We start from the raw sequence: 23261 nt of genomic DNA, 5'->3' as shown, positions 1-23261 counted from the left end.
TTGTAAATTGAATGTTTTTTGTAATTTCTTTTTCAGATTGTTCATTGTTATTGTATGGAAATGCAACTGATTTTTTTTGTGCTGACTTTATATCTTACTATTTTGCTAAATTCATGTATTTGTTCTAAAAGCTGTTTTGTTTTTTTGTATGTGTTTCTGTAGAATCTTTACACTTGATTTTAGCTAAAAACTGAAAAGTTATATTTGTAAAATATTAGGGTTTTATATGCATAAGACTTTATCATCTGCAAACAATAAAATTTGACTTCTTTTTTCCAATTCAGAGTCCTTTTATTTCTTTTCCTTGCCTAATTGCTTTGACTAAAACTTTCAGTACTATGTAGAGTAGAAGTGTTGAAAGTGGGCATCCTTGCATTTTTCCTGATCTTAGAGGAAAAGTCTCAACATTGGGCATTGTGTTTGCTGTGACTTTTTCATATATGACTTTTATTATGTTGAGACAATTTCCTTTGATTCCTAGTTTGTTGAGTGTTTCTACTGAAAGGGTGTTGAATTTTGTCAAATGCTTTTTCTGTATCAATTGATGATGTGGTGGTTTTTCTTCATTCTGTTAGTCTCGTGGATTGTACTGATTAATTTGTGTATGTCAAATCATTTTTCCTTCCAAGAATAAACATCACTTTGTCTTAATATAATACATGCTGCTGTATTTGGTTTGCTAGTATTTTATTGTAGATTTTGGCATAAATATTTTTAGGAGATACTGGTCTGTAGCTCTCTTCTTATAGTGTCTGTGTCTGACTTTGATAATACAAAAATGCTGACCTCATAGAATGAGGTACGAAGTGTTCCCTCCTCTTCAGTTTTTTGGAAATTTTCAGAAGAACTGGTACTAATTTTTTTCATGCTTGGTAGAATGCACCTATAAAGCCATGAGGTCCTGGACTTTTACTTGTTGGAGAATTTTTGATTAGTGATTAAATCCCCTAAATAGTTGTAGTTCTATTCAGATTTTCTATTCATTGGTGATTTAGTCTTGGTTGGTAGTATTTTTATAAGAATGTATCTATTTCATCTATGTTATCCAATTTTTTGATGTACAGTTGTTTCTAGTACTCTCTTGTAATCTTTTATATTTCTTTAAGTCAGTAATGGTGTCCTCATTTTAATGTCTCACTTCAGTAATTTGAGTCCTCTATTTTCCTTAGTTCATCAAGCCAAAGGTTTGCCAACTTTGTTTATCTTTTCACAGGAGTAGCTTTGGGTTTCATTGACATTCTCTATTTTCCTATTCTCTATTTATCTCCGCTCTAGTCTTTGTTACTTCCTTCCTTCTAGCTTTGGGTTTAGTTTATTATTTTTTAAAGTTAGCATTTACAGATGTAAACTTTACCCCAGCACTACTTTTGCTGCAACTCATGTGTTTTGGTATGCTGTGTTTTTATTTTCACTTGTCTTCATGTATTTTCTAATTTCCTTTGTTGTTTAAGAGTCTGTTTATTTAATTTCCATAAATTTGTGATTTCTCAGTTTTACTTCTGTTATTGATTTATAGCTTCATCCCATTGTGGCCAGAGAAGATACTTTATATGATCTTTATCTTTTACTACTTATTGAAACTTACTTAATAGGATATGGCCTATCCTGGAAAATGGGAAGAATGTGTATGCTGTTGTTATTAGATAGAGTGTTCTACATATGTCTGTTAAATCTAGTTGGTTTGTTTTGTTAAGTCCTCTATTTTCTTAGTTACCTTATGATTCATGCTTAACCAACAAAATAGCATTTACAGAAACAAGTCATGTTGTCCCATCTGAGATGTTTTCTTAGAATGCTAAACACTTATAGAAATTATAACATAACCTTTTGAATTTCTTTATTGATAGAAATATTTTATCAGTAGATTTGGTTTAATACAACCAACAGTGATTCAAGGTCAAATCTTAAAAATAGGATGAGTAACAACTTATAAAATAACATTTCAGGTTTTTTTAAAATAAAAGTCTAAAAATGACAAGATCATCTGTCAATTCGCAGTTTATTTTAAACTTTGTTTCTCCCTTAAATTATATACTCAAAATAATTGGGAGTAAGCAGCAGAGACATCTCTTGCCTAAAGTTATTCTAGGGCTACTTCATCTTGTCAGAAGTATAATCCCAGTCCACGGTTTTCAAAGAAGTGGAACTGATGAGTGTCAGAAAAATATTATGACTAGTCAAAAGCATGATTGCATTTCCTTTTGTAATCTGCAAAGTGTCAGAGGAACAGTTATTCTCAGTGTTATTGCATTGGCATGGAAGTGGTAAAGAAAACATGGTCACAGCTACCCTAAGGTGATGGTTCTTGCAGGTTTTTAAAAGACAGAATAGGCATCAGAGATAAATTAGGGCCCTAAAATTAAAAGAAAATGAATAAAACTTTATATATATAAAGTTATATATATATAAACTATAATGAATTGTTATAACAAGTGGCATTCAGTACAGATCATAATAGTAAAACAAATACCTTCAATTGAATGTTAACCCAATATCTAGTTGTTTTAAAATACCATATCAACTATTTTGTAATTATAATATCCAGAATCTATAAGGCTTAAATTTACAAGAAAAAAAAGCCCATTAAAAAGTGGGCAAATAATATGAACAGACACTTTTCAAAGAAGACATATGTGCAGCCAACAAACATATGAAACAATGCTAAGCATCACTAATCAGTAGAAATATGCAAATCAAAACCACAGTGAGATACTATTTCATACCAGTCAGAATGGCCATCATTAAGAAGTCAAAAAATAACAGAGGCTGGTGAGGTTGTGGAGAGAAAGAAATGGTTATACACTGTTGGTGAAAGTGTAAATTAGTTCAATCATTGTGGAAAGCAGTGTGACAGTTCCTCAAAGGACTTAAAAGAGAATTACCATTTGACTGAGCAATCCTATTACTAGGTAAACACACAAAGAAATATAAATTGTTCTACCATAAAGACACATGTGTGTATATGTTCATTGTTGTACTTACTATTCAAATAAGCAAAGACACAGAATCAACCTAAATGCCCATCAATGGTAGATTGGATAAAGAAAATGTACATGTGGTACATATACATCATAGAATACTGTGTAGTCATAAAAAAGAATGATATCATGGCCTATACAATGTGGATGGACCTGGAAGCCATTATCCTAAGCAAGTAACAGGAATCGGAAACCAAATACTACATGTTCTCACTTATAAGTGTATGCTAAACAATAAGAACATATGAACACAAAGAGGGCAACAACAGACACTGAGCCCTACTTGAGGGTAAAGGGTAGGAGGAGGGAGAGGATTAGAAAAAATACCCATTGAGTACTATACTTATTACCTGGTAATAATAATCTATACACCAAACCTCCATGAACGCTGTTTATCTATATAACAAACTTACACATGTACCCATGAACCTAAAAGTTTAAAAAAATCAACAATATATATCTTAAATAAAAGTAATATAATTTACATTTACAAATTAAAGAAGATAAGCATATATGAAACCTAGAGAAGTTAAAAAATTGTTCAAGAATAGTAGTTGAAAATTCACTTCTAATGCAAGTGTGTCTAATCCCAATTCCGTGGCCTTCCCACTCTCTTGTGCCTCCTTAGGGAGAAATCTGTCCTGGAATAATTCTGTACTTCTGGGCCTTGATCCTCAGAACTCTGTAATTCCCACTGAAAGTCAGAGACCGTGTGATTTCATTAGAGTCATAACCCTTTCTAGGTTTGTAACCCCTTTTAAGTTTGCACCTCTGTATTTTTCTCTGGCTTCATATCTTCTTCCCACTTCTCACTGAACAAAAGACTAAAGAAAGCTGAGCCTAACCACATGTTCGCCTCTCCACAAATGAATACGTTGCTATTCATCATTTTCTTTTGTTTGCTTTATTTTATCAGAATTTTCCAAACATGCAGCTCTATTAAAAACTAGGTCAATTTAAAGCAATCATGCACAAAATTGTTTATTAAAATACAGTTATATACCAGTAATGTTATAATTGAATGTATTTTTCTGAGACCTGTAAGTCTTTTGTGCATTTGATTTCTCTGGTTTCCTCATGTTGATAGTAATTTTTACTATGAATTTTACTATGAATAGATCTGTTGAATATTCCTGCAGATGCTGACAGTTGGTAGTTTCTTGACTCATTTATGTTAAGTTCATTTAATTTTGTCTTTTTTTTCCCCCTCTCTTTCCTCTACTTCCCCAAAATAATCCAAATGAGCAAGTAAAATGCTACTTGATTTTCTTCAGAACTTTGGCCAGAAGCTATATTTGTTTATAATCACATGTCCTAATGCTATATTGTTTTTACTACTCATTATTGTAGTTATTATTTTTTGCCAGTTGTTTATTTTTACATAATTATTCTAACTTCATTTCATCATGTTTTATTAAAGCACAAGCTTAAAAATGAGTTGTTTTACAGTCATCTTAGAATTATCATTAATTTAATGTCCCTTTTGTTATTTATAATTGTTTCCACCTAGTCATGTATTCATGAGTTGAGTATATACTCAAATGCACAACAAATCCAAATTTTAGAGCATAGAATTGAAAACCATGAGTATTTTTAAAGTTTCATCAGTTGAGGCAATCTTACTGCCATTGCCATGAGGATAGAAATTAATTAAGTCCTATAGAAGGAGTTGAATGAGATAAGGCAAATGCTTTATTTTTGTTATCTTCAAGTGTGATATATGTATGCAAACTATTAAACTTCTACCCATTCTATAAAGTCATAGTATGTGTATGTACTGACTTACTTTACGTTTGAATAAAAAACAGAGAAATAGTAGCTAGAAAACGAGAAATAGATTCATTATAAAGGAATCCTGTATACTGAATCTGCTTCATCTGCCCTTGGCATTGTCCACAGGCTGTAGCAACTACAGCAACGCCGTGGGAGGCAAAGGTAAACAGAGCTTTTATATAGGTATGCTGTCCAGCATGGAAGCTGCTGTCCATATATGGCTATTTAAATTTGAATGAATTAAATAAAATGAAAAAAGAATTAAATCTACATTTCTTCTACTCACACTGTAAGTACCCAACAGCGACATGTGGCCAGTTAGTACCACATTGGACAGCAATGATATAGAAAACTTCATCATCACAGAAAATACCATGGGGCAATGCTGTTTTATAGTATTTAGTGGATTGCCTTAATTGGGACTTAGCCTCTGAATAAGGAAGAAAGCAGACGCAACAGTGCACAAATAAGTGACATCCATGATTTTAAATAAATACAGATATGCATGGAACTATATATTATTTGTGTGAGCATCATCTAACTGGCATGCTGGGTGATTAGGTTAGCGTTTAAATAACAAAAGATGTCACCCATTGAAGACAAGAACCTGAGCAGGCTAGTTTAGTGCACACATTCACACACACATGAACACACTCACATACACACAACGTCTTAGACACTTGGTGAGTGAAAAGGCAAAATAAAAATATAAAAGATAGTCACCATGACATATGTTAATATACTGTGCTGTCAGGAGAAAATTAAATGGTGTTCGTACACATACACACACACACATACACACAAAGTCTCAGAAACTTGAGTGAAAAGGCAAAATAAAAGTATAAAAGATAGTCACCGTGACATATGTTAATATACTATGATGTTAGGAGAAAATTGAATGTTGTTTAATATTTGTTACTAAAAAGTTAAAAATTCATTCTGCACTCTTCTTAAAGTGAGGTATGGTAAAACCTCCATATTATTTTTGTCTTGTCATTATTTCCACTTTTCCATTTCAAAGACAGTTTAAACAATTTGGGCCTACTTGCTGTGTTACTCAGTGTTTATCCTCCAGTGACCCGTGGGTGGACTGGAAAGTAGGACAGATCTGGCTTTGAATCTGAGCACTGCTACTTAATGAGCTCTTTGGTTTTCTCATCTCCTGAATGGGGACAATCACTGTGCCTACCTTTTAGGGTTCCTATGAAGATAAGTGCATGAAAGCACTTTAGGGTTGACATCTGGTGCAGGAAGTCCTCATAACAGGGACTCAAGTTCATGTACTAACCTCTGATCTTCCTTCCTAGCCTCTCTGTATCTTTATCTTTATCATTCTTTCTGTTCATGTCTTCTGTTTAAACGCTCTGCTATGTCTTTGATCCCTTGCCCTCACTCAGAAACCCAACGGAATGAATATGGAGATTAACAAAGAGAAGGCTACCAGAAAGTAAAGTAAAAGGAGAAAGGATGTGGGAAGACAAGAAGGAATTACAAACATCTGTAAAAAGATATGCTTCCTCTTTTCGTTCCTGACTAAAACTCATTTTGTTTTATTTTATTCTCTTTATGCTAAAGAGTCAGTTTGATTGACTTTTAAAATAATGATTTGTTTGCTTGTATTAACTAAATGAACAATATTTATATTTCTTAATAATTGAGTCTTTAGGTGATCATACAGTGTTACCACCTTATATTTAAATCTTTTTTTTTTTTTTTTTTTTTTTTTTTTTGAGAAATGTGAACAAAAGGAGTAAAACGTGTGTGTTTGGTTATAAAGTCTTTGGTTAATTTTTTGATGTAAAGCTTTTCTGAAAAATTTCATTAAGTGCTCCGTTTGTGAGCTGCTTGTAGTGCTTTGTAATCTAAGCATTTATTTAATCATTTCTCTGACTCTGAGGGCTCTCTGCCAAAACACAGCTTACTAACTGAAGCAGGTAAGGAATGTTTATTTTGCTCTAATTGGTGACCAAAGGCTACTCTGCATAATGGCTCAGAGGAAAACTCAGACCTCTACTCCTGACACTATGGAGGAGAAAACCTGAACATAAAAAGGCACTGGAGTCTTCCCTGTATCTTCTTTGACTGAGATGATTGCAACCGGACCTCAGCCTCTCCATTTCTAAAATAGGGATGATCATTCCTACCCTATCTACTTTCTAACATTGTTGAGATAATTGATACAAATACTATTTTAAAAATCAAGCCAGACACGGTGGCGTGTGGCTGTAATCCCAGCACTCTGTGAGGCTGAGGCAGGCGGATCACTTGAGGTCAGGAGTTTGAGAACAACCTGGTCAATATGGTGAAACCCTGTTTCTGCTAAAAATTAGCTGGGTGTGTTGGTGGGTGCCTGTAATCCCAGTTACTCAGGAAGCTAAGGCAGGAAAATTGCTTGAATGCAGGAGGGGGAGGTTGCAGTGAGCCAAGATTGAGCCACTGCACTCTAGTCCCAGTGAGTTAGCAAGAGTCTGTCTCAAATGAATAAATATTTAAAAATAAATAAATAAAAAGCAAAGCACAGTATCCATGAGTTTGCTTTTTCTAAATGTGATGGAAGTTGTCATATAAATTTGGTAGTTCTTAGCAAGGTAGAGGCAACAATTCTAAGCAGCTTTTCTCCAGTCTGAGCCTAAAGAACCTTAAGACATCTAGTTAATTCAGTGGTAACAATAGGGAAGCAATTATTTGGAAGAGTGTCTGGAGTAGATGTGCTGCTTTCCTGAGCTCAAAGAAAGAGCTACAAGTTGTTTATATACAATTCTTACACCATGACAGGAAACCAAGACAGTCAGTCATTTTTAGTTATGCTGCCCTTTCCTTCCTATGACAAATATGACAGCAGAAATTTCTTCTCTCCCGTCTTGACTTCTTAATACCAGCAATAATTTTATCTCATTATCAAACTCAAAATTTAAGAGTCACTCTTAATTTTTCCCTCTCTTCATTGAGTAACAGATTATGTTACTCACATCCATTGTTTGCTCTTGCTTTATACCATACCACCTCAGTTCAGGCCCCTGTGGTCTCTGCCCAGACAAATGCAATAGCGTCTGTAGTATTCCTACTTTCAGTATCTTTTCCACTTTCCCTGGACTGCCTAGTGCTCATGAATCAATTTCCCTAAAAGTGAAGCTTGAAACTTGTTGAAAATCTTCTTCAACTCATATCTCTTATTCTATAAGAGGTAGATAACACAGGGGATACAAGGCTGAGCTTTAAGAATTGGACCTGATACCACTGTCTTAGTCTATTTTGTGATGTTATAACAGAATATCTGAGACTGAGCAATTTACAAAGAAAAGGAATTTATTTCTCACAATTCTGGACGCTGAGAAGTCCACGGACAAGGAGTTGCTGTATCTGGTGAGGGACTTCTTGCTACATTATCCCATGGTGGAAGGCAGAAGGACAAGAAAAGATGCATATGAGAGAGAGGAAAAAGGTCACACTCACCCTTTTCACCAGGAACCCACTCCTGCAATAACTAACCCACTCATACAATAGTAGCATTAATCCATTCATGAGGCCAGAGCCCTTGGCACCTAATCACCTCTTACATGTCCCACCTCACAACACTCTTGCACTGGTGATTAAGTTTCCTATTGGGGAAACCCACCCCTGATAATTCAATATTAATTCATGTAGGTTCTTTTCTATTTCCCTAAGTGTCGGCCAGTCTGAGAAATAAAGGGAAAGAGTACAAAAGAGAGAAATTTTAAAGCTGGGTGTCCGGGGAAGAAATCACATGTTGGCAGGTTCCGTGATGCCCCCCAAGCCACAAAACCAGTAAGTTTTTATTAGTGATTTTCAAACGGGAGGGAGTGTAGGAATAGGGTGTGGGTCACAGAGATCACATGCTTCACAAGGTAATAAAATATTACAAGGCACTTGGAGGCAGGGTGAGATCACAAGACTGGGGCAAAATTAAAATCGCTAATGAAGTTTTGGGCATGCATTATCACTGATAACATCTTATCAGGAGACAGAGTTTGAGAGCAGACAACTGGTCTGACTAAAATTTACTAGGCAGGAATTTCCTCGTCCTAAGAGGCCTGGGGGTGCTATGGGAGACCGGGGCTTATTTCATCCCTTATCTACAACCGTAAAAGACAGACATTCCTAGAGCAACCATTTTAGAGACCTCCCCCTAGGGACACATTCTCTTTCTCAGGGCTGTTCTTTGGTTAGAAAAAGAGTTCAGCGATATTTCTCCTATTTGCTTTTGAAAGAAGAAAAATATGGCTCTGTTCCACCTGGCTCTCATGTAGCCAGACCTAATGGTTATCTCCCTTGTTTCCTGAACATCGCTGTTATCCTGTTCTTTTTTCAAGGTGCCCAGATTTAATATTGTTTAAACACACATGCTTAAGAACAATTTGTGCAGTTAACACAATCATCACAGGGTCCTGAGGCAACATACATCCTCAGCTTACGAAGATGACAGGATTAAGAGATTAAAGCTAAGACAGGCATAGGAAATCACAAGAGTGTTGAATGGGGAAGTGATAAGTTCATGAAATCTTCACAATTTATGTTCTTCTGCCATGGCTTCAGCTGGTCCCTCCATTCGGGGTCCCTGACTTCCCACAACAGTTTCCAATACATGAACCTTGAGGGATGCATTCAAACAAACCAGAGCAATCACCTACCTATAAAAAGAGGACACTCATCCCTTCAATAAATATTTATGGAGTCTTTACTGTATGTTTGACTAGATTAAGTCGAGAATTAAATGAAGTAAGGGATGGGAGGTAGTTAAAAGGCCTAATTAGGCAACCAACAAATTTTATTAGGAAAAATAGAATGAGGAGGAGTTGCTGTTATTACTGTCTTCAAGTTTGATTCTAATGTGCATGATGCATCCACAATGAACTGTGCCCTTACATTGTCTTGTTTCACTCTTTCCCCTCAGCCACTGTTCATCAAAAGATTCAGCAAAACTGCCACCTTCACAAAGAGAATGTTTTCTGGTTCCAGAAGGCTTTACTCTGCTTTCTTTCTTTCTTTTTTTTTTTTTTTTTTTTAGACAGGGTCTGACCCTGTTTCTGGAGTACAGTGGCACAATCTCAGCTCACTGCAACCTCTGCCTCCTGGGTTCAAGCAATTCTTGTGCTTCAGCCTTCCCAGTAGCTGGGATTACAGGCACATGCCACCACACCCAGCTGATTTTTCTATTTTTATTAGAAACAGGGTTTTGCCTGTTGGTCAGGCTGGTCTCGAACTCCTGGCCTCAGGTTACCCACCTGCCTCAGCCTCCCCAATTGCTGGGATTACTGGTGTGAGCCACCGTGCCTGACCCTGATTTTCTTTTAAACCTCCAATACAATGGTTTCATCAAAAGGTTCATTAGGGAAAATAATGTTTTTTGGTTTTGTTTTTTAATCTTTATGTACTCTAGAGAGCTTATAAAATGCGTAATATATCTTACAGAAGATGTTCAATGGCCATTGTTGAGTGTTTCTTTGAATGAACAAATAGAAGGATGAAGATGGAATGTGAATATGCAAGTGAGAGAGGAAAATATTGTAAAATATCTTTGGATTCATTTTTCGCACACCTACTGGTATCAGGATGTGTAGTTTAGGATCGGGAAATCTGAGTTCCATGATCAAATTGATTAGGGACTTTCTATTGAACCTTCAGTAAATAATTTTGCCTTTCTGTGTCTCATACATTCAGCAATTCAACAAATATTTGTTAAGCACCTTCTATCTGCCCAGCACTGAAACATTTCTCACTAAGTATGTTTTTACCTGATTTTCTTCCTGGTAATACGCATTAGTAGAAGAATGAAAATGTACCCTATTTTTTCTTCCTTGGAGTCAAATACTTTCTCACACTGAGTAGGTGAGTGGCTGGTATCTGCAAGTGAGAAATGATGTTATAAACTGACCATTCTTTGGATGGTCTTTCTAGAAAAGAAAAAAAGAAAAATCATTATTAGGATGCCAGTTAGATTAGCTATTAATTAAATTTATAAAGGATTATATGTATTGAAGTAGAATTGAATGCATTATACAAATTGCTTCTTTCTCAAATATGTGTTGCTCATCCTTTTATGAGATCAATGCAGTCATCCATATTTTCTCTCCACCCATTACATTTAATTAAACATTTTGGGTCCAGTGGGGTCAAAGGTGTCCAGTAACATTTACCATCTGACAGCAATCCCATGGCCTATATTCTGTGAATGCGGAAGCCCTGGTTCATTGCAATGAGCAGGTATCTGCATTAGCAAAACAGCTACCACTCTAATTTTCTCTAATTGACTTGTTGGCAGTGCTAACAGAGAGGGCAAAAGATGCCGGGACGTGAAGAGTGGGCCCCGACAAGAACTTGGCATGGATGAGGCCACTGAGTGAAGTATATAATCTGTAATGAATAAAGGACTCTGGGCTGTCAATCTGGCACATGCCACTGGCATTTAATTCACACAAAATATTAATTAAAAATAATGATGTTCTTCCCAGCTTTTGTTGCCAAGTACAGCATCTTGGTCTAGCCCTGAAGAGCTGTCTATAAGTTTCTTGATTCATTCCCTTAGCCCCAGAGAAAGACATTCATCTCTTACCTTCAGGGAAGCCTCAAAAAAAGCTCTTAGAATAATGGGTCTCTCACCTACCGAGTCTCAGGGGAAGGAGAACCCAGGCATTTCCTGATTACCCATTTCTTGTCTTTTTCAATCTCTGTAATCAACAAATGTGCATTTATTTTCTCCTTTCCTGGCCACAGAGAATATACTGGCCAAGAGCCATCTATTTTGGATGCTCAACGAGTTATTAAATACTTCTTCAGTTTCCTTTATCCTAAACTAAGGTGTTCTACAAGAAAGGTTGGCCAAACAATAATGAAAATCTGACCAATAATTTGAAATCAGCAGAATAACCCAGAATATTCTTGATTTAAAAGAATTCCCGTGGACTTCCACCAAAATCCAAACTATTTCAGTATGATTAAATCACAGTAAATTCAAAGGAGAAAACACTGCTGAGCTTTATTTTGCAGAGGCAACTAATAAATTTTTAAGCCTATGTATTTGCAACATTTTAGCAAGTACAAAAAAATACATTTACTGTCATGATTGTCATTAAGTGTATTCTTGCACAATGAGGTCTGGCCATAATTAATGATTAATTCATTTGGAATCATCATGATAATATTAAATGTGTTTAACTCATCTGATGCTTCTGTAGAGGGAACAATTCTAGGCAATTCTTTTGTGATTTACTGGTTTTAAAGTTTAAGAGCTCTGAGCATGTGCAGGAAAATAGTTCCACATTGCTCTCTAGTGGTACAGTGGTAAATTACACCTTTCTTATGTACTGGGAGAAAACCCTCATTCTCCCTTTCTCCCAATTCACACTTAAAGCATATACATTCAAACAAAATACCTCCATTACAATATAAAAGGATATAAAAGCACTATAGCCCACTAGTTAACTAATAAATGTATAACATTTTAATAATGTATAATGTTAATATTTTATTGTTTTTCTGGAAGATCAATTATTGGATCAAACTTTATCAGGGCTGGAACAAAATCCTACTGTTTCCTCAGTAGGCCCAGAATGCAGTTTGGAAAAAGCACAATAAAGAGGCCAGACTCCTCAAAAGATGTTTATGAGCAGATAAAGTGTGAAAAGCATAAAAGAAAGCTCCTAGAAAAGGCAGTCAAATGGGTTGTGGAGTCTTCCTAATACTTTATTACCTAGGTAGTTCTGCATACTTTAGAAAAGTCAGTGACCTTACCTGAGCTTCAAGTTACTAACTGACAGTAGGAAAATACTGAGCCAAAACATCTTCAGGACTCCTAGCTCTATGGAATATTCTTATACCAGTTACAAGTCCATTGCAAGTGTGTTTACTTTTTACGGGGCTAAGCTTTTATCACTTTTTGTTTAAATGTAAGGTTGATCTTCTCTAAGATGTGCACAGCATAATAGGCATTGGTGAAAATACAGTGATTAGTGTAATTCCTTAACCCAACAGGTGGTAAATTATAAAACTCTAGGCTCAGTTAGCATACTCTATACCGTGGCTAAAGATCAAGTGAAAGAAGCTGTCATGACTCAGATGACTTGAGATTTGATAGGTATCAATATTAGCAAGAGTCTGTTTTGGAATGACAGTTACCTCAAATTTCTGGGGGTTAGGGGATGAAGAAATGATGACTGCTACTCAGGAGGATCCATGTAACAGCTAGATGACATGTTATCATTCAGATTAAGGTAAAAATTCAAACTAATACAATGAGAATCTTGTATTCTCAGTACCAGGTAAGGTACTTTTAATTTTTTTTCTTTTTAAAAAAAGAAATAATATGAGCCCTGAAAGACTGAAAGGTAATAATCCAGTAATGTTGCTGAAGCTTTTACAGAGTGCATTTTCTATGGAGCTATAAATTAAGCATCTGGGTGGTGGGGACAGAAAAATGAAGACCTGAATTTAGTGTCTCATGGACTATGCTGACCATCCATAAGCTACAGCTGTTAACCCTGATTAGGAAGTCAAAAGCTTCCTATTAAGTAGAACATTCTTTGAATCCTAATCCAGATTGGACCTGTGAATGTAAAACAATAACTTCAAATCTCCTAACAGAAACACCTGTTTCATTCTTTTATATTTACCTCCCCCCACGTCTTTACCACATCATAAAGATTTTCTACTTTGTTATTGTTGCTCTAACGGTTGACATCTTGACTATGGAAGACCAGACTTCAGTGTCTATTTTTCTGGGATTATATGTATATTAGCATGTAGTTGGGTATATAGGAATCTATCCAAGGTTATAGACTAATGACCACAGGCTTGGATTCAGTCCAGAGAGAGAGTTTTGCCAGGACAGGTTTATTTTACTTATTTAAATTATCTGCCAAATTATCTGCCAACACTGAAAAATGTGATAATTTCTCATAGAAATCTGGATTTCCAGATAATCTGACAACACTGGGACTACCTTCCATATACTAGTATCTTGGACCTGAATAGTGGCTCTACTCTTTAGATCAATCATGTGCTTTCCAAGATCCTCTCTAACCCAGTGGCTCTCATACACTGTAGCCAAATCTAACTTGTTTTTTTTTTCTCTCTCTCCAATTGATTAAAAACAACACACACACACACACAAACACACACACACACCCTAAGCATTTGAGTTTGGAATTTCTGATCTCTTTTTCACTGTTCCAAGCGTTTGAGTTTGGAATTTCTGATCTCTTTTTCACTGTCTTGATAGACAGATGCACATCTTAGATAGATGCAAATACGGAGATGTGTTCAGCTGAACCAAATGGAATTTGAACTGTAAAAAAGCAATTTTAAATGGCACAAGCCTAATAAAAATGTTTACATTTTTGGTGTATAGATGATTCATATATTTGAAATCAGAGTTATTCTCTGCTGCAGTAACTCAAAAGAATGTATTTCCCAGCGATAAAAAGTGTATTTTTTGGTTTCCCTAAGTGTATTTTCACCATTTTTTCGCTGAAATGTTTTCTTCCTCCCATTGTGCTTCTAAGTCCTACCCTTCTTCACAAGCCCTAGTTCAAAGTTCATATCTTCCAGAAGTCTTTTTTGATGACCTAAATCTTCACTAATTTTTCAGACCTCTAAATGTATAGCATTCATAAGCTGTATCACATACTTTTTGTTTAATTTTACATAGTCTTTCATTGTTTTCTCTGCCCAGAATTATGTTTAGTAACCTAACAGAGATTCATCTTCTCCAAGTACTTGGATCTCAAAGAGCATTTAACACTTGTCGATTGATTACTTTCTTATTAGGAAAATAGCTTCACAACTTAAATTTTCAAAAAAGAAATATTCCCTTTTGGAGGGAAAGCAAATCACTGAATAGAAGCCCGTTGACTACTTTAGATATAATCTTATTTTTTTTTTTCTTCTTACTGTATTATAGCTCTTGAATCCATGTGGTTTAGAATGTCAGTATCTTTAACATTAATACTTAGGTCACCTACAAATTTTTGGAAGAAAGCTCAATCAGATCAATTCTTATAGATGCCTGTCAGAGATAAACACACTCATTGTAAGGCTTTTTTATTTTGATATAAAACCCAGATACAGAAAACCACATACAACAAATGTGTAGTTTAATGAAGTGTTATAAATTGAAGTTCAACATGTTTCTTTGCTCTGTTTTCTGCAAACTGTCATTTAGGTCCAGAGGCTAGATCAGACTAAGTAGGTTTGATCCCTTTGGCAAAACTCTAGAGGGTAGTCTGTTCTTTCATCAGGAAGCACGTACTGTCTCATTGTCTCTATTTTATCTTAGCAATTATTAATGCTTAATGCTTAGATCCATTCATTAATGAGGACTGTAAAACAGCAATATTTTAATTCTATCGTTTGGTTTTTATTTGTTAGCTAGAATTATGTTCTGAGTTCACAACCTCAGAAATGGCCAACTGCTATGATTCTTTTAAATACCTTTATCAAATTATGCATTTATGTATGTTTGATGAGTTTCCATACATCACAGCACTTACGCTTTTCTGTGTGCAGATTATCCTTATCTCTGATCTGAGGGAGGCTCTTCGAATTGACTCCTGAACCCATTTGATATGATTTTATTAGTTGCTTCCATTCTATCTAGTATGTCAAGATATTTCAGGTTCATTTGGCATGTTTTCTACTTTAAGAATCAACCAGTTCTGCAAGAAGCTGTTTCTTCGTAATAGGAATTATTTTTCCCCCATACAGTAGTCTGTGTGTTCGGGATGCTTATTGCTACCAAGTCCAGACTTTTTTTTAGCAGAAAGAACTGGAACAGAGAAAAAGTACAATTTTGAGTTCAAACTTATTAGGAACACAGACTTTATTTAACCTTTTCTGTATTACATCTCTAGGTCTTTTCATCTGCACCAAGAATCTGGTTCTCAGGGACATAGGGGATGATAGAATATCTGATGTTTATCCATTTGCTTTATTCCATGTTACATTAGTCTCAAAATAATAATAAAAATGTCAACATCAATAATAATTATTGAAACATTTATCTTTGCATATACTGTCATTAGTTTTTAATTTTGTCTTAAGGTTGTACTACATCTATAATATCAAAACATGTCGCCATTACAAAATAAAATATCTTTCCTTTAACTTAGTCTTAGTTTATTAAATGTTTGTTCTCCAGTTAGCTATTACATCAATATCTCTTCTGGTCATTTTGTATGCCTGAAGCTCAGTTACTAGTAGTTCTGGGGATCAGGGAACAATATTACTGAGTGCTTGCAAGTTAATAACAGTTTGACTGTACCCTTTATGTTTAAAGGTAACTTGTTGACTATAAAACCTTGAATTACATTTTCTTATGTTGAGTATCTAAAGTTACTCTAATCTTTTTTTTTTTTTTTTTTTTTTTTTTTTGAGACAGAGTCTGCTCTGTTGCCCAGCCTGGAGTGCAGTGGCGCGATCTCGGCTCACTGCAAGCTGCACCTCCCGGGTTCACACCATTCTCCTGCCTCAGCCTCCCTAGTAGCTGGGACTACAGGTGCTTGCTACCACACCCGGCTGATTTTTTCTATTTTTAGTAGAGATGGGGTTTCACCGTGTTTGCCAGGATGATCACGATCTCCTGACTTCGTGATCCACCTGCCTCGGCCTCCCAAAGTGCTGAGATTACAGACGTGAGCCACCGTGCCTGGCCAAAGTTAGTCTAATTTCTTCTGCTCTAAAATGTTATAGAAAGACTAGTAATCTAATTTTTTCTAAGTCATACATTATTTTTGTCCAGATGCCTAAAAAATTATTTTAAATCAGCAAATTTTGTAGTTATTTATTCTGTTTTTATTTTCCTTTGAATTTTCTTCACCAAGGACTCCTATTATCTGTATGTTAGATCTTACTTCTCTAACTTCAGTATGTATCACTTTCTCCTGAATCCTTGTTCAGTCTTCTTAATTTCTTTTGTTATGTTTTTGCTTTTTACTTGTATTCATCTGATTACCCTTCATGTCTAAAATTTTTTAATTTACATATATATATTTCTTGAGTTATACCACCTCATTTCTGAGTTTCATGATTTTGTTACTTTTTCATATCTGGCATCATTTTCTTAATGTAGTTTAGTTCATTTTGAAATCATAAATTGCATTTTTTTTCTTTTTTTAAATTATACTTTAAGTTCTAGGGTACATGTGCACAACATGTAGTTTTGTTACATATATATACATGTGCCATGTTGGTGTGCTGTACCCATTAACTCATCATTTACATTAGTTACATCTCCTAATGCTATCCCTCCCCCTTATCCCCTCCCCACAATAGGACCCAGTGTGTGACGTTCCCCTTCCTGTGTCCAAATGATCTCATTGTTCAGTTCTCACCTATGAGTGAGAACATGCGGTATTTGGTTTTCTGTTCTTGCAATAGTTTGCTGAGAATGAAGGTTTCCAGCTGCGTCCATGTCCCTACAAAGGACATGAACTCATCCTGTTTTATGGCTGCATAGCATTCCATGGTGTATATGTGCCACATTTTCTTAATCCAGTCTGTCACTGATGGACATTTGGGTTGATTCCAAGTCTTTGCTATTGTGAATAGTGCTGCAATAAACATATGTGTGCATGTGTCTTTATAGCAGCATGACTTATAATCCTTTGGGTATATCCACAGTAGTGGGATGGCTGGGTCAAATGGTATTTTTAGTTCTAGATCCTTGAGGAATAGCCACACTGTCTTCCACAACGATTGAACTAGTTTACAGTCCCACCAACGATGTAAAAGTGTTCGTATTTCTCCACATCCTCTCCAGCACCTGTTGTTTCCTGATTTTTTAATGATTGCCATTCTAACTGGTGTGAGATGGTATTTCATTGTAGTTTTGATTTGCATTTCTCTGATGGCGAGTGATGATGAGCATTTTTTCATGTGTCTGTTGGCTGTATGAATGTCTTCTTTTGAGAAATGTCTGTTCATATCCTTTCCCCACTTTTTGATGGGGTTGTTTGTTTTTTTCTTGTAAATTTGATTGAGTTCTTTATAGGTTCTGGATATTAGCCCTTTGTCAGATGAGTAGATTGTAAAAATTTTCTCCCATTCTCTAGGTTGCCTGTTCACTCTGATGGTAATTTCTTTTGCTGTGCAGAAGCTCTTTAGTTTAATTAGATCCTATTTGTCAATTTTGGCTTTTGTTGCCATTGCTTTTGGTGTTTTAGATATGAAGTCCTTGCCCATGCCTATATCCTGAATTGTATTGCCTAGGCTTTCTTTCAGAGTTTTTATGGTTTTAGGTCTAACGTTTAAGTCTCTAATCCATCTTGAATTATTTTTCATATAAGGAGTAAGGAAGGGATCCAGTTTCAGCTTTCTACATGTGGCTAGCCAATTTTCCCAGCACTATTTATTAAATAGGGAATCCTTTCCCCATTTCTTGTTTCTCTCAGGTTTGTCAAAGATCACATGGCTGTAGATGTGTGGTATTACTTCTGAGGGCTCTGTTCTGTTCCATTGATCTATATCTCTGTTTTGGTACCAGTACCATGCTCTTTTGGTTACTGTAGCCTTGTAGTAGAGTTTGAAGTCAGGTAGCATGATGCCTCCAGCTTTCTTCTTTTTGCTTAGGATTGTCTTGACAATGTGGGCTCTTTTTTGGTTCCATATGAACTTTAAAGCAGTTTTTCCAATTCTGTGAAGAAAGTCGTTGGTAGCTTAATGGGGATGGCATTGAATCTATAAATCACCTTGGGCAATATGGCCATTTTCACAATATTGATTCTTCCTATCCATGAGCATGGTATGTTCTTCCATTTGTTTGTGTCCTCTTTTATTTCACTGAGCAGTGGTTTGTAGTTCTCCTTGAAGAGGTCCTTCACATCCCTTGTAAGTTGGATTCCTAGGTATTTTATTCTATTTGAAGCAATTGTGAATGGAAGTTCATTCCTGATTTGGCTCTCTGTTTGTCTGTTACTGCTGTATAAGAATGCTTGTGACTTTTGCACATTGATTTTGTATCCTGAGACTTTACTGAAGTTGCTTATCAGCTTAAGAGGATTTTGGGCTGACACAATGGGGTTTTCTAAATATATAATCATGTCATCAGCAAACAGGGACAATTTGACTTCTTCTTTTCCTAATTGAATACCCTTTATTTCTTTCTCTTGCCTGATTACTCTGGCCAGAACTTCTAACACTATGTTGAATAGGAGTGGTGAGAGAGGGCATCCCTGTCTTGTGCCAGTTTTCAAAGGGAATTTTTCCAGTTTTTGCCCATTCAGTATGATATTGGCTGTGGGTTTCTCATAAATAGCTCTTATTATTTTTAGACACGTTCCATCAATACCAAATTTATTGAGAGTTTTTAGCATGAAGGGCTGTTGAATTTTGTCAAAAGCCTTTTCTGCATCTATTAAGATAATCATGTGGTTTTTGTCTTTGGTTCTGTTTATATGCTGGATTACATTTATTGATTTGCGTATGTTGAACCAGCCTTGCATCCCAGGGATGAAGCCTACTTGATCATGATGGATAAGCTTTTTGATGTGCTGTTGGATTCGGTCTGCCAGTATGTTATTGAGGATTGTTGCATTGATGTTCATCAGGGATATTGGTCTAAAATTTCCTTTTTTTGTTGTATCTCTGCCAGGCTTTGGTATCAGGATGATGTTGGCCTCCTAAAATGTGTTAGGGAGGATTCCCTCTTTTTCTATTGATTGGAATAGTTTCAGAAGGAATGGTACCAACTCCTCCTTGTACCTCTGGTAGAATTAGGCTGTGAATCCGTCTGGTGGTGGACTTTTTTTGGTTGTTAGGCTCTTAATTATTGCCTCAATTTCAGAGCCTGCTATTGGTCTATTCAGGGATTCAACTTCTTCCTGGTTTAGTCTTGGGAGAGTGTAAGTGTCCAGGAAATTATCCATTTCTTCTAGGTTTTCTAGTTTATTTGTGTAGAGGTGTTTATAGTATTCTCTGATGGTAGTTTGTATTTCTGTGGGGTCGGTGGTGATATCCCCTTTACCATTTTTTTTATTGCGTCTATTTGATTCTTTTCTCTTTTCTTCTTTATTAGTCTTGCTAGTGGTCTATCAATTTTGTTGATCTTTTCAAAAAACCAGCTCCTGGATTCATTGATTTTTTGGAGGGTTTTTTGTGTCTCTATCTCCTTCAGTTCTGCTCTGATCTTAGTTATTTCTTGCCTTCTGCTAGGTTTGGAATGTGTTTGCTCTTGCTTCTCTAGTTCTTTTAATTTTGATGTTAGAGTGTCAATTTTAGATCTTTCCAGCTTTCTCTTGTGGGCATTTAGTGCTATAAATTTCCCTCTACACACTGCTTTAAATGTGTCCCAGAGATTCTAGTATGTTGTATCTTTGTTCTCATTGGTTTCAAAGAACATCTTTATTTCTGCCTTCATTTCGTAATGTACCCAGTAGTCATTCAGGAGCAGGTTATTCAGTTTCCATGTAGTTGAGCGGTTTTGATTGAGTTTTAGTCCTGAGTTCTAGTTTGATTGCACTGTGGTCTGAGAGACAGTTTGTTATAATTTCTGTTCTTTTGCATTTACTGAGGAGTGCTTTACTTCCAACTCTGTGGTCAATTTTGGAATAAGTGCGATGTGATGCTGAGAAGAATGTATATTCTATTGATTTGGGGTAGAGAGTTCTGTAGATGTCTATTAAGTCCGGTTGGTGCGGATTTGAGGTTAATTCCTGGATATCCTTGTTAACTTTCTGTCTCGTTGATCTGCCTAATGTTGACAGTGGGATGTTGAAGTCTCCCATTATTATTGTATGGGAGTCTAAGTCTCTTTGTAAGTCTCTAAGGACTTGCTTTATGAATCTGGGTGCTCCTGTATTGGGTGCATATATATTTAGGATAGTTAGCTCTTCCTGTTGAATTGATCCCTTTACCATTATGTAATGGCCTTCTTTGTCTCTTTTGATTTTTGATGGTTTAAAGTCTGTTTTATCAGAGACTAGGATTGCCACCCCTGCTTTTTTTTTGTTTTCCATTTGCTTGGTAGATCTTCCTCCATCCCTTTATTTTGAGCCTGTGTGTGTCTCTGCATGTGAGATGGGTCTCTTGAATACAGCAGACTGATGAGTCTTGACTCTTTAGCCAATTTGCCAGTCTGTGTCTTTTTATTGGACCATTTAGTCCATTTCCATTTAAGGTTAATATTGTTATGTGTGAACTTGATCCTGTCATTATGATATTAACTGGTTATTTTGCTCGTTAGTTGATGCAGTTTCTTCCTAGCATCAATGGACTTTACATTTTGACATGTTTTTGCAATGGCTGGTACCGGTTGTTCCTTCCATGTTTAGTGCTTCCTTCAGGATCTCTTGTAGGGCAGGCCTGGTGGTGACAAAATCTCTAAGCATTTGCTTGTCTGTAGAGGATTTTATTTCTCCTTCACTTATGAAACTTAGTTTGGCTGGATATGAAATTCTGGGTTGAAAATTCTTTTCTTTAAGAATGTTGAATATTGGCCCCCACTCTCTTCTGGCTTGGAGAGTTTCTGCCGAGAGATCTGCTGTTAGTCTATGGGCTTCCCTTTGTGTGTAACCCGACCTTTCTCTCTGGATGCCCTTAACATTTTTTCCTTCATTTCAACTTTGGTGAATCTGACAATTATGTGTCTTGGAGTTGCTCTTCTCGAGGAGTATCTTTGTGGCGTTCTCCGTATTTCCTGAATTTGAATGTTGGCCTGCCTTACTAGATTGGGGAAGTTCTCCTGGATGATATCCTGAAGAGTGTTTTCCAACTTGGTTCCATTTTGCCTGTCACTTCCAGGCACACCAATCAGACATAGATTTGGTCTTTTCACATAATCCCATATTTCTTGGAGGCTTTGTTCATTTTTTTTTACTCTTTTTTTCTCTATACTTCTCTTCTAGCTTCATTTCATTCGTTTGATCTTCAATTGCTGATACTCTTTTTTCCAGTTGATTGAGTCAGTTACTGAAGCTTGTGCATTTGTCATGTAGTTCTCGTGCCATGGTTTTCACCTCTATCAGTTCTTTTAAGGTCTTCTCTGCATTGATTATTCTAGTTATCCATTCATCCATTCTTTTTTCAAGGTTTTTAGTTTCTTTGCTCTGGTTACCTAGTTCCTCCTTTAGCTCTGAGAAGTTTGATCAACTGAAGCCTTCCTCTCTCAACTCGTCAAAGTCATTCTCTGTCCAGCTTTGTTGTCTTGCTGGCGATGAGCTGCGTTCCTTTGGAGGGTGAGATGCGCTCCAATTTTTTGAATTTCCCACTTTTCTGTACTGCTTTTTCCTCATCTTTGTGGTTTTATCTGCCTGTGGTCTTTGATGATGGTGACGTACTGATAGGGTTTTGGTGTGGGTGTCCTTTCTGTTTGTTAATTTTCCTTCTAACAGTCAGGACCCTCAGCTGTAGGTCTGCTGGAGATTGCTTGAGGTCCACTCCAGACCCTGTGTGCCTGGGTATCAGCAGCAGAGGCTGCAGAAGATAGAATATTGCTGAACAGCGAGTGTTGCTGTCTGATTCTTATTCTGGAAGCTTCGTCTCAGGGGTGTACCCCACTGTGTGAGGTGTGAGGTGTTGGTCTGCACCTAGTGGGGGATGTCTCCCAGTTAGGCTGCTCAGGGGTTAGGGACCCACTTGAGCAGGCAGTCTGTCTGTTCTCAGATCTCAACCTCCATGCTGGGAGATCCACTGCTCTCTTCAAAGCTGTCAGACGGGGACATTTACCTCTGCTGAGGTTTCTGCTGCTTTTTGCTGTTGTTGTTTAGCTGTGCCCTGTCCCCAGAAGAGGAGTCTACAGAGGCAGGCAGGCCGGCCTCCTTGAGCTGTGGTGGGCTCCACCCAATTCGAGCTTCCTGGCAGCTTTGTTTACCTACTTAAGCCTCAGCAATGGCAGGCGCCCCTCCCCCAGCCTCGCTGCTGCCTTGCAATTAGATCTCAGACTGCTGTGCTAGCAAGGAGGGAGGCTCCGTGGGCGTGGGACCCTCTGGGCCAGGTGTGGGATATAATCTCCTGGTGTGCCATTTGCTAAGACCCTTGGTAAAGCACAGTATTAGGGTGGGAGTTATCTGATTTTCCAGGTGTTGTGTGTCTCAATTTCCTTTGGTTAGGAAAAGGAATTCCCTTCCCCCTTGAGCTTCCCAGGTGAGGCAATGCCTCAACCTGCTTCAGCTCTGGCTGGTTGGGCTGCATCCGCGGACCAGCGCCAACTGTCCCACACACCCCAGTGAGATGAACCCGGTACCTCAGTTGAAAATGCAGAAATCGCCCGTCTTCTGTGTCGCTCACGCTGGGAGCTGGAGGCTGGAGCTGTTCCTATTCGGCCATCTTGGTCGTGCCCTCCACCCCCATAAATTGCAGTTTTGATCTATTTTTCTTGGGTATTTTCTTCTACTTTTTATCCATTTTCTGTAATATTCTATAGGAATGATATTCTCCTATTTTATTTTTTCTTATGGTAATTTGTAAAGAAATTTACCTCAATATATTTTTATTGCTTATATTAATGCAATTTGTTTTTTCTGTTCTTTCAGAAATTCAGAGAGCTCTTCTCAATACACAGAG

The 23261-nt window shown here is 36.7% G+C and overlaps 1 protein-coding gene across 8 annotated transcripts in view; it reads left to right on the top strand.

Annotated features, from left to right (window-relative positions):
- DCC (DCC netrin 1 receptor) overlaps nucleotides 1-23261 on the top strand; it is a 1206733-nt gene that overhangs the window by 1033528 nt on the left and 149944 nt on the right. The gene's annotated exons all lie outside the window — the stretch shown is intronic.

This window comes from Macaca fascicularis, chromosome 18 (assembly GCF_037993035.2).
Source record: "Macaca fascicularis isolate 582-1 chromosome 18, T2T-MFA8v1.1".
Classification (NCBI taxonomy): Eukaryota; Metazoa; Chordata; class Mammalia; order Primates; family Cercopithecidae; genus Macaca; species Macaca fascicularis.
Note: the sequence above shows the minus strand (reverse complement) of the source record. Positions and strands in the feature narration are given on the sequence as shown.